This window comes from Arvicanthis niloticus, chromosome 3 (assembly GCF_011762505.2).
Source record: "Arvicanthis niloticus isolate mArvNil1 chromosome 3, mArvNil1.pat.X, whole genome shotgun sequence".
NCBI classification, from domain to species: domain Eukaryota; kingdom Metazoa; phylum Chordata; class Mammalia; order Rodentia; family Muridae; genus Arvicanthis; species Arvicanthis niloticus.
The window spans coordinates 48,996,370-49,008,103 of record NC_047660.1 but is presented as its reverse complement, the minus strand read 5'-3'; positions in this window follow the sequence as shown (position 1 = coordinate 49,008,103).

Here is an 11,734-nt window from a genome sequence, read left to right as displayed (position 1 = left end):
TGGTAGAGGAAATGGACCAATAAGGACCCTCGGATGATGACAGAATGGCCTGATAGTTGTCAACCTGGCACTTTACTACACAAAAACCCTTTCTGTTTGGGCCTGGTAAGCAGCAGAGTGGGAAAAACTTCAAGGGATGTAAATTATTAAGTGGAAAGAATCAAGAGAGCGTGGTGATGAAGTGAGATAGTGGCTATAAGGGGGAATCAACTGGAAGGAGCAAAGGAGACAAGGAGAAAAGGAGTCCCATGGGAAGTTTGTGCTTTATAGATGGGCTCCTTCCTGAGGTCCCTTCTAGCTCTGCAGGCTGCAATGCCATAGCTCTGCCTGTGTTTAAATCACTTCTCCGCTGTGGTCATTCTTATCTGCTTCTCTTAGGCCAGCTCCTGATATGGGTTGTAAGGCAGCAGCTAGGGGCACAGGGCATTAGTTCTTTGTGACTGATAGACCATGTGCTTCTGCTTTGTCTTCCAGTGTCGGGACTGAACCAAGAGGGAGAGCTTCTGGGAACTTAGGGTAGAGCCTTTCCTTTTAGGAGTACGTGATGCAGGTTATAGCTTCTTAAGTAATGGGCCATGACTCTATATGGGATCATGTCACTGAGTGTGTGTGTGTGTGTGTGTGTGTGTGTGTGTATGTGCCTATGCCACAAAGAGCAAATGCCAAAACTCAAATGAGTGATGTGACAGAGATGTTTCTTTTGGTAGCATGTCCTGTGCTGTGTCATGAGACTTCACTGTTCTGAACACATCGTGCATGTCATCATGTCAGGTAACACCAGTGAACGCTGCCTGAACCGCCTTGGTTCAGTTATAGACTATTACATGCTACAAATAGCAGTTTCTACTGTGCACACAGTTTTCTGTTCTTACAGAAACATAATGGTTTGATTTGATTATAAAAATAAAACCTTTTCCCCTGTAGTTGTTCCTCAGCATATGAGTATTGAAGCAGTATGTTTTGGGTTGTATTATGTTAGGTGCTTGCTTTTAAAGCTTGCTATTTGAGTTGCTGATGAGTTTTGTTGAAAAATGATCACAGGATTTGGGGTTTGCAATTAGGCTAGAATCTACAACAGTTTCGGAACAAGTCCTGTGTTAGTCCCCCCCCCCCCCCATTGCTATGATCAAGTGCTTAACAAGAAGCAATTTAAGGAAGGAAGGAAGGGTATATTTTGGCTTACAGCTCTAGGGATATCAGTCCATCACAGTGAGGAAGGCACGGCGGCAAGAACAAGAGGCTGGCCGACCCTGAAACCTCAAAGTCCACTCTTAGTGACTTATTTCCTCTGCCTTTTAAAGGCTGCACAAACCTCCCAAACTGCACTGCCAGGCAGGGATCAAGTGTTCAAACGTGTGCTCATGAAACACGTGTTTCACATCCAAACCATAGCAGTCTCTAAACACGTCTGCCAGGTTGTACTATGTATTTAGGAGAAGTGGCATTTTGAGCGCTGATGATTATAAAGTATAAGTATTGATCCACTCCAAACAACACTGAAGATACTCTGCACTCTGCAGCATCAGATATTCAAGCAGGAGCCCACCTGTCTCATTAGTATCTAGTTTTGCTTTAATCTTTGATAAATAATAAAAGCAATCATCTGACAAAGAATTGTTCTAAAAATGAATTTAATTTTTCTTTTTTTTTTTAACTTGTAAAAGTTTTATTTGTTTTTGCTTTAGCTGTATCTGTGAGTGCCAGCATGCATGTGTATGTAGCACACACATGCCTGATGCCTGGTGCTTGCGAGGGCCAGAAGATGGTGTTGGGTTCCCTGGGACTGGAGTTACAGATGATCGTGAGCAGCCATGTGGGTGCTGACAAGTGAACCAGAATTCACTGCAAGTGTAGCAAGTACTTTTAATTGTTGATCAATCTTTCCAGCCCCTATGAAGAATTTATTGTGATTTATTATTAGTAAAATGTGTGATTTGTATACTATTTTTATGCCTATATATCTGGGGCTTTGGAAAAACTTGTGGGTTAAAAGGGGCTGTGAGTGAAAGACATTTAGAAGCCCTGCTGTGACTTATACATGTGTATGACTGTGAATGAGAACACACATATTCATGCATGTACTACACACACACACACACACAGACACACACACACACACACCACACACACATACTCACGTAAGAGTAGACTTGAAGTCTGGCGCCCTTGGTGGGAACAAATCTTGTTGCCTTTTGATTCTGTTGTCTTGGGTAAAACACCCAAGTTCTTCAATCTTAGTTCATTATCAGTGAAACATCAAGGGCACAAATATTCTTTGGAGGCAGGCTTCAAGGAGGAGGGGCAGGTGTGCACACCCTTGTAAACATCATAGCAGCCACAGATAGAACAATCCCAGTTGCTCATCTTCCTGAGGCTGTGTGGTCAAGCCCTTCCCAGTGAAAGTCCCTTCTTCCTGTGGCTTGTTGACTTTGTATGTGGGTTACTTTTGCATCACCACGACCATGACCAGTGCTTGTCAGAAACACCTTGAGGGAGGAAAGATCTATTTTGGCTCATGGTTTTAGCCCATTCATGGTCAGGGAAGATATGTGTATCTGAGGAGCTCAGTTGGTAGGCCAAGGTCATTCTAGAAATACAGTGTGACAGGACCTAGAGGCTGAGTGTAACCTTCAGGGGCTTTCCCCTGTGTTCCTGGACCTGATCCATACTGGGCATACAATAACGTCCTCTGAGTGTGTATAGGACTGAATGACCCCTTGTATGAATGAGAGGCACAGTGAATGAGACTCGATATCCAGTCACCAAATGATTGCAGTGTCCAGGGCAGGTGGTGCCTGCTGATGCATTCGATCTCATATCTGTTATTGGAACTTCGATGGGAGAACAGAGGATGCTTACTTCTTGAGTAGCTATCTGCTAAAGACAGTAACGATCTTGCTCTGTTATTTCAGTAGCAGAGGAAGGGAGAGAAAGCTCTCTGAGGGTGGATGGGAGTATCTTCATGTCTCCAGTATTGACAGGAGGGAGAAACATAGGTGATTGGAAAATGGTCATACATGGTCCTCAGTGGCTTCTGTTTGTTGAACAACTATTAGGTGCTGAGCACATGCTAGTTGCTGGGGAAAAAAAAAAAAATCACAACCCAAAGATAACATTATTTCCCAAGAGAAGTTGTCTCATTTAATCCTTAAAGCAACTGTGGGAGGATCAGATGAAATATTGCCCAGGAAAAGGGTTTATAAACTGTAAAGTGTTGTAAAATGTCACAAATTGTTAGGAGGATGATTAGTTTCCCTCCCCACCTCTGCAGCTTGCCCGGCAGCCTCCCAGCACAGAATTGGCACTCACCTTACCTGTCTCCTTCCCAGCTAATTGGGGAGGCTCTCCAGGCCTGATTTATGCGGACACTCACACATTCTCCCACTGAATATTATTCTAATCAGACACCTCATTATTGGAAGCCAGCCTCCTCGGGCTGCCTGGACAGGGTTATTACAGGATATTATACAGACCATTTGCATGGCCACCTTCAGGTCATTTCCATCACTTTAAGCTACTTACAGGCCCATTTTCTTCCCCATAATATTTGCCTAATTCGATTACTCTGCAGCCTCTGCTGCCTCCAAATGGAATCAGAAGTTACAACTGGGAGCAAAGTCAATTGCATCTGAACACACCCTCAGTGCTGCAGACCCACCTGGTCCCTGGTGACTGTGTTGGAACCAGGTTTCCAGATCCCAGGGGACTTCAAAGTTGGGGAGGGGTCTGGATGGAAAGAGACAAACTTGTAGGTTAGATCAAGACTTTATAAGTTGGGCATGTTGGTGTACAACTTTAATCCAGCACTTAGGAGGCAGAGGCAGGCAGCTCTCCATTGAGTTTGAGGCCAGCCTGATCTACATAGTGAGTTTCAGGATAGCCAGTGGTACATAGTAATCCCAGCCTCAAAAGCCAGAAAAAAAATATAGTATGAGAGGATGTATTTTATAAGAAAGGATCACATCCTGTCTTTGCCCTAGATTTGTGTGTGTGTGTGTGTGTGTGTGTGTGTGTGTGTGTCTTGGTCGGGGCCTCAAAGCACCTTTTTTTTCCTGTTGGCATTCTAATCTCTGTGTTATGCAGAGTCCAGTCTGATACTTCTGCTCCCATCCCAGTTCTGTACAGGGTGAGAAGTCTGAGATACAAAACTGGAGCAAGGAGAGAGTGAGGTATGGAGATGTTCATCAGAGGGAATTGAGTTACAGACAGGTGCAAGATGTTCTGGGTGCTACTGCACAGCTGAGCACCTGTAGGTAACAGTTATTTGCTAGACATTTAAAACATTGGGAAGGATGCTGAATGCCTTCACTATAGAAAACTGATGAGTGCTGAGGGGGTCAGACATATTTGGCTTCAATTGAATACTGCATAATGTATCTACATGCCTAGTGTATGGTACTCTGTGTATATGAACTTTTTTTTTTTTACACCATTTCAATCTGTGTGTGTTCATTATGTAAGTGTGGGTGCACACATGTCACAACATACACGTGGCTGTCAGGGGGTAGCCATAGGAATCAGTCTTTACCTCCTACCTGTTTTAGATGGAGTCACTTGTCTGATGTTGCATACACAAGGCTAGCTGGTCTATCAGCTTCTGGAGAGCCTCCCATCTCAATATCCCATCTTGCTAGGAGTGTAGGGATTACATATAGATGCTACAGTGCCAGGCTTTTAACTCAAGCTCTCATGCTTAGACAGCAAGTGGCTAAGCCATCCCCACAGCCCAGTTTTATGTTTTTCTGTATCACTTACATGAAGAATAAAAAATTACACAAAGGATTCCTGGGAAACCATGGGCGATGTCTGGAGATGTTTTTGATTGTCATTTGTGGAAGTTTCCCGCTACCGTACTGAAATACTTGGGGCTGGTTATCTGTGGTGGTTTGAATGAGGTGTCCCTCGTGAATGCTCAGGCTCCAGTTGGTGACTGTTTGGGAAGGGTTAGGAGGTAAAGCCTTGCTGAAGGAGATGCATCACTTCGGGTAGGGTCTGAGGTTTCAGGACACTCGTGCCATTCCCAGTGTGCTCTCTGCCTCTTGTTTGTGGATCAAAATGTGAGCTTTCAAATGGTGCTCCAGTTGTCTGCCACCTGCTGCCTCTACATCATCATCATGGACTCTAACTCTCTGAAACTGTGAGTCCAGTGAAATGCTTTCTTTTGTTTACTTTCTTTTTTCTATTTTATTGGAAATGATTTATTTTCTCACACGGCCTATTCTGATTATGTTTCCCCCTCTCTCGAATCCTCCCAATTTCCCCCCCTACCTTCCCTCCCATGTCTCTCATTAGAAAACAAGCAGGCTTCTAAGGGATAATAATGATATAGCATGGCATAGCATAACAGCAAACAAAATATACTACAAGATTCAACAAAAACTAATACATCAGCATAGGACAAAGCAAACAAACAGAAGGAAAAGAGCCCAAGAAAAGGCACAAAAAATAGCCACAGATGCAGAGACCCACTTGTTTGCACACTCAGGACTCCCATAAAAAACAGCTAACTGGAAGCCATATATATGTTTAAATGGCCAGTGCAGGCTTCATGCATCATGCCTCTGTCTCTGTGAGTTCATATGTGCATTGATTCTGTTGATTTACAGGGCTTTATTTTTAGCCAAACATGATTATCAGCATTATTTTGGAGCTAGGGATTTAATAAGTCTTTTTCTTATGTTAGTCAATATGGCATGTCCACCTGAGCCCTGCAGGTTTTTCCTTTTTTGATGGAAATCAAAGAGTCCAAATGTATCTAAAAGTCAGGTGAAGCTAGGAAGTGGCTGAAGGGTTGTACCATCCTTGGCCTGAATTCAGGGCCTCAATGTGTTGGTTTACACACAATCCTAGCTGTTTTCCCCAATGCTTGATAATATTAAGATAGGTGGCTAAAGGAACTGTTGTTTCCAGTTCCGTGGTTTATAGTGTGTGTGTGTGTGTGTGTGTGTGTGTGTGTGTGTATGTGTGTGTGTGTTGACCTTGAAGGTGGCTTCTACATTGAAGTTTCAGCCCCAGGTTGCCATAAGTACTAGAGATATCTTCTCAACTTCTATAGAGCCTTTAGTTTCGAGTATAGATGGATAGACCTCTCACAGGGTGGCTTTTAGATTCTGGGGCACACAGTGATAATGTTAAGATTAGGAGAGCACCTTTCTAAGGGTTTCATACAGGGAGAAGAGCTGGAACCTTCAAAAGGACAATGGAAGGAAGTTATAGAGATGGCTCAGTTGGTAAGGATATTGATTCCCAGTCCCCTCATAAAAATGTTGTGTATATGCTTAGAGACAGAGATAGCAAGATCTATGAGCCTTGCTAGACAGCCATTTATCTGGACTAGGGAGTTCCAGGTTCAGGAGAGACTGTCTCAAAAAACAAAATGAAATAAAACAAACAAAAAACCAAGGCAGGCCCCCAGACAGAGTTATTAAATTAACAGTCTGACAAAACAAGGACAGGTAAGATTCTGCATAGAGACTTACCAACCTAAGATAGAAGTGTATTGCTTTTGATAATGCATATTCCATGATGGGTAAGGAAGGCATTTTTGTCAGAAAGACCTAAGACAGGCTCAGTCTTGTTAATGAAATAAAAAAAAGTGAGGGGCAGGGAGCCTTTTGGGCTGCTTGGCAAGAATCTGACATGGGCCAAAGACAAGGGAACGGACTGCTTGGCAGGAATATGACATTGGCCAAGGACAAGAAAGTAGGTTTCAGGCAGGAATCTGACATTAGGCTAGAACAAAGAAGTAATTACAGGTAGGAATCTAAATCTTAGGCTAGAACAAGGAAGTAGGCTTCAGATGTGAAAATGACCTTGGGCTAGGACAGGGAAGTAGGCTCAGATACTTTGGTCATCCTGATAAGCCCTTAGAAATAGTGATCACGGGAGTGTTCACGTAATTGGGTTTAATGCCTTGCTTTTTCTTTGACTATTTGTGTTTATTGTATTGCTTGTTCCTTGACTTTTGCATCTATTGAATTGCTAGACCCTCAACCTAGAACTGACCTTAATATATGCATGTAATCAAAATGGTATAAAAGCATAAAGGAGGAGGGTGGATGGGATAAGGGGTTCTAGGGAGGTGAAATGGGGAAAGGGGATGACATCTGTATTGTACATAAATAAAATATCTAATACAAAATACAAAAATAAATACAACCCCCCCCAAACCAAGGCAGAGAAAGACTGAGGAAGACACTAAAAATAGATCCTCGCTCTCTTTGCATACATGCACATTCTTGAATACCCATGCACATAGAAGGCCCATCTTAACTGAAAAGCATCTCAGGGATGCTCATTTGGACTGTATTTAGAGTTTATAACCTTTCCAGAGCTTTGATATAATCTTCAAATGGGGCAGAAGCCAGTTCTGATTGAGACAGTATTTCTTTCCTGCTCTTACTAGAGAAGGGGGTTTGTAGACAAATTTGGTTTGATTTTTACTAATAATAATATCACCTTGCTTGCACCCAAGTGTTTCAGGAGAAATCCACTCCTTGGGCTACACTGGGCCACAGCAAACATTTTCTGCATATGATTTTTTGAGGCCCCAAAAATTCTTGTGTGATAGAGGAGGCAGAACATTCATCTAATAAAACATCTTTTTTTTTTGTTTTGTTTTGTTTTTTTTGAGACAGGGTTTCTCTGTGTAACCCTGGCTGTCCTGGAACTCACTCTGTAGACCAGGCTGGCCTGGAACTCAGAAGTCCACCTGCCTCTGCCTCCCAAGTGCTGGGATTAAAGGCGTGCACCACCACCGCTCGGCATAAAACATCTTGAAGACCACTAAAAAGAGGATCAATGCAGAGTCTAGCCAGAGGCAGGAGAGAGAAGGAGAAGTGGGAGAGCCCCACTTCCTATCTGCCAGTCCTATTTCTGTTCAGCTTGAAGCTTGAGATGCATCTGGATTCACTTAAGTTGGAACTGGGCTAGTGGGTAGGAGTTCACATATGCAGAATTGGGAGTAATTTCTAAGCATGTCCCAGATGATGGCTTTTTTTTTTTTTTTTTTTTTTTTTTTTGGTTTTTCAAGACAGGGTTTCTCTTTGTAGTCCTGGCTGTCCTGGAACTCACTCTGTAGACCAGGCTGGCCTCGAACTCAGAAATCCACCTGTCTCTGCCTCAGATGATGGCTTCTTATAGGACACCTATGCATTAACTCTCTTATTTTGTTGTAGTGAAATCTGTCAAGAATAAAGAGAGAAAGAAAGGTGAAAGACGTTTATCAACCACATGGAGTTTGTCAAGTTTTAATGTTCTGACCTATTTGCTTCATAGCCTCTTTTCTTTTAAATAAAATGTTACCTATTAAACAAACCCCTTGGATACCCCACAGCACCTCTGATACTATCTTTCCATCTTCTTCCTTTGTGGTTACCACTCCTTTGGATTTGGAGTTTATCACCACACTCACAATTTTACACTTGGCAGTGTTTGTCTTCCTAGTGGTTTGAGGATATAGCATAGTGTTAGAGTGTTTTCTTAGTATCTGCAAGATCCTGAGTTCAACCCCCAGTGCCATCAAACAAACAAACAAGTTAATAAACCAATATATATGTTTCCTCATTGTTGTATGACTTTTCCTGGGGAGATGAGAACACATGTCTATCTATCCCAGATGGGGCACTGACAAAAGACATACCATAGAAACAATTGGAGGATTCTCTGGAGTTACAGGCACATTGGTGTATGGTTGTTAATAGTAGCATGGCTGAGGGGTTACTTACAGAAACATAGGTGAAAGGTTACTTATAGAGATATGAGAGACTCAAAGGCAGCAGAACCATAGAAAGGCTCATCAGAATTTATTATTATTATTTTTATTGGATATTTTATTTACATTTCAGATGCCATCCCCTTTTCCCATTTCCCCTCCCTAGAAAACCCCTATCCCATACCCCCTTCTCCTTTTTGCTTTTATACAATTTTTTAAAAAATGTTAACCAATGGCTTTATAAATTTGGTAATGCTCAATATCAATCAGAAGTGTAACCTAATACCCAACCTAGATATATCAACTATCTTTGACTGGCAGAGACATGTGAACATCTGCCTCCATGTCTGCCCCCTTCCCCTCCACCCCCTGTCTCTTTCTCTCTCATCACCTAGCTCCTCCTCTCCTTCTCCTCCTTCTCTCCTTACTCCTCCTCTCCTTACTCCTCCCACCTTAGCTCCTCCTACAAATCACCCTTCCTGTTAAAATAAAACTTTTCTCTCAAAATACTGTTAGAGCATAACTATACCAATTTATGTCAGTAAGGTGCAAGATAGACCTAATACCCAGTCCATCATTTTGTTGACTAAGCAGAACCTCTGTCATCTCTCCTAACTAAAAGACTTAGTTCTGAACCTGGCTTTTTTTTCTTGGCTTTAGAATGAATGTCAGCTGAAAACCATCCTCTCAAATCTTTTCTCTCAAAGTAAATAGCAAGGATTGGCTATGAGACTATAAGTTTTCAACCCCATGAGAAATCCAGAATGACTGAGTTAACTGAAATTATGGGAAGCACAAAGCATAGCTTCTAAAACATAACCAATTTATAGAGACTGTTGAACATCTGGACAGTCCCTATACTACAGAACGTTGGAGCATCTGATCTTCAGCCTTCTGGCCCAGGATCATCTGACAGACCTAGTGATGCAGAATTATTAAGGGCTGATTACTCTGTCTTGGCAGATATAAGCAGTCGACTATTCTGCAAGTGTGTCCTTTTCTAGATAGTGATTTGTCTGTAGATGGAAAGAGGCAATTCTTGCCTAGTGGCTGACTCACCACAATTGGAATAACTCCAAAGATGCTCAATTTCTTCTTAGAATCCAAGACAGGAAGCTGTCGGGAGCAGACAGGTCTCTAATCAAAATGAACATTAATACAGAAATGTTTGTAACGTCAATTCTGTGGATTTCTGAGCTCATCAGAATTTTTAAGGACCCACAGGAGCTGTGTTCCTGGAGTTCCCTGCCCGATTTATAGGTTGAAGGAACTCTCCACTCGTCCAATGGTTGCTTATTGCTTTTATAACTTTGGAAATGGGGCCTTGTGAATCTTGTGATTTTCTAAACTTCCCAAGTCTTATAAGTTTCATGAATGTCTTGACTGTATTAGTTACTTTCTTGCTGAGATGAAGCACCACACCAAGGTGACTCAGAAGGAAGACTTAATCTGAGCTTAAGGTTCCAGGGGGATCAGAGTCTATCCTGGTGGGAGACATGGCATTAAAGGGCAAGCATGGTGGCAGGAATAGGAAACTGAGAGATCACATTTTCTACCTCAGATGAGAGAAGATGGAGAGATAGAGGAGGAGGAAGAGGAGGAGGAGGAGGAAGAAGAGAAGGAAGAAGCAAAGGAGGAAAAGGAAGAGAAGAAGGAGGAGAAGGAAGAGGAGGAGAAGGGGAGAGTCAGACAGAGACAGAGATAGGGAGGGAGAAGTGGAAGTAGGGTGATGCTATGAACTCTCAAAGTCCATCCCCAGTGATGCACTTCCTCCAGCTACTCCATATACTGTATAATCTCCTCAAAGTTCTACCAGTTGGGGACCAAGTATTTAAATGCCTGAGCCTATGGGGTTCACTTCTAATTTGAATCACTATGCTGAACCTTTTAAGTGTCTTTAGCTTTCTGAGTCAGTGAGCTTCCTCCTCCTTCTAGGAGGGAATGTTTTAGTTTGGAAGACATAGCTACACAGTGCCGAGCGCGCAACTGTTTGTGTGTGTGTGTGTATAAAGTTTATAAAGTTTTATATACCTTAAAGTGTATATGGAAAGTATCACATAAATGTCCAACTTGATTATCTTTCTTCAACATTATTGGTGATTATTCATATGATTCTTACTACCTTGGTTCATTTGTCTCAACTACATATAATTTTCATTGTATGGCAATTCCAAAGGCATCTGTTAATTCTTTTGTTAATGATGTCTCTTTCCATCACTTCTGTTGGGTATCCAAGTATTCATTTATGCAAGGAGACATAGGTCTTTTCTTGCTGTGGCTGTCACAACTTTTCTAGAACATACAATAGTGCCCCTTGACCTTAGGATATATATTTTCCAAGACTGCTAGTGGTGCTTGACAATAACAAATAATAATAAAATAGAAAAATTGTAATAATACACTGTAATAAAAGTTATTTAAGGTGTCTGAAATAGACTATTTTCAAAATTTTTTAGTTTTATACTTGTACTGGTTAGGTTTTTGTTTTGTTTTCATCAGTGTGACACAAGTTAGGGTCATCTGGGAAGAAGGAATCTTAATGAGAAAAAGTCTCTTTAAGTTTGGCCTCTAGGCAGGTCTGTAAGGGCATTTTCTTGATTAATGATTCATGTGGGAGGTCCCAGCCCATTGCTGGTGGTTCTACCTCTGGGCAGCTGGTCCTGAGTTATTGAAAAAAAGCACGTTCAGCAAGCCATGGAGAACATGACAGTAAGCAGTGTTCCTTCATGGCTGCTGTATTAGCTCTTACCTCCAGGTTCCTGCTTGAGTTCCTGTCTTGACTTCCCTCAATTATGGATTGTAAACTGTAAGCTGAAACGAACTGTTTCCTCTTCAAGGTACTTTTGGTCATGGTTTGTCACAGCAATAGAAAACAAAGTAGGGCAACACTTTTGGGCCACAGTCGATCATGAATACCTGCAATGGGGGAAGGTAAAATTGTCTATAAAAGGCTTCTGTCTAGTTAGGAGCTGAACTGCTGCATTATGGAAGTTTTACATCTTCCACCACAAGTAAAGGCAG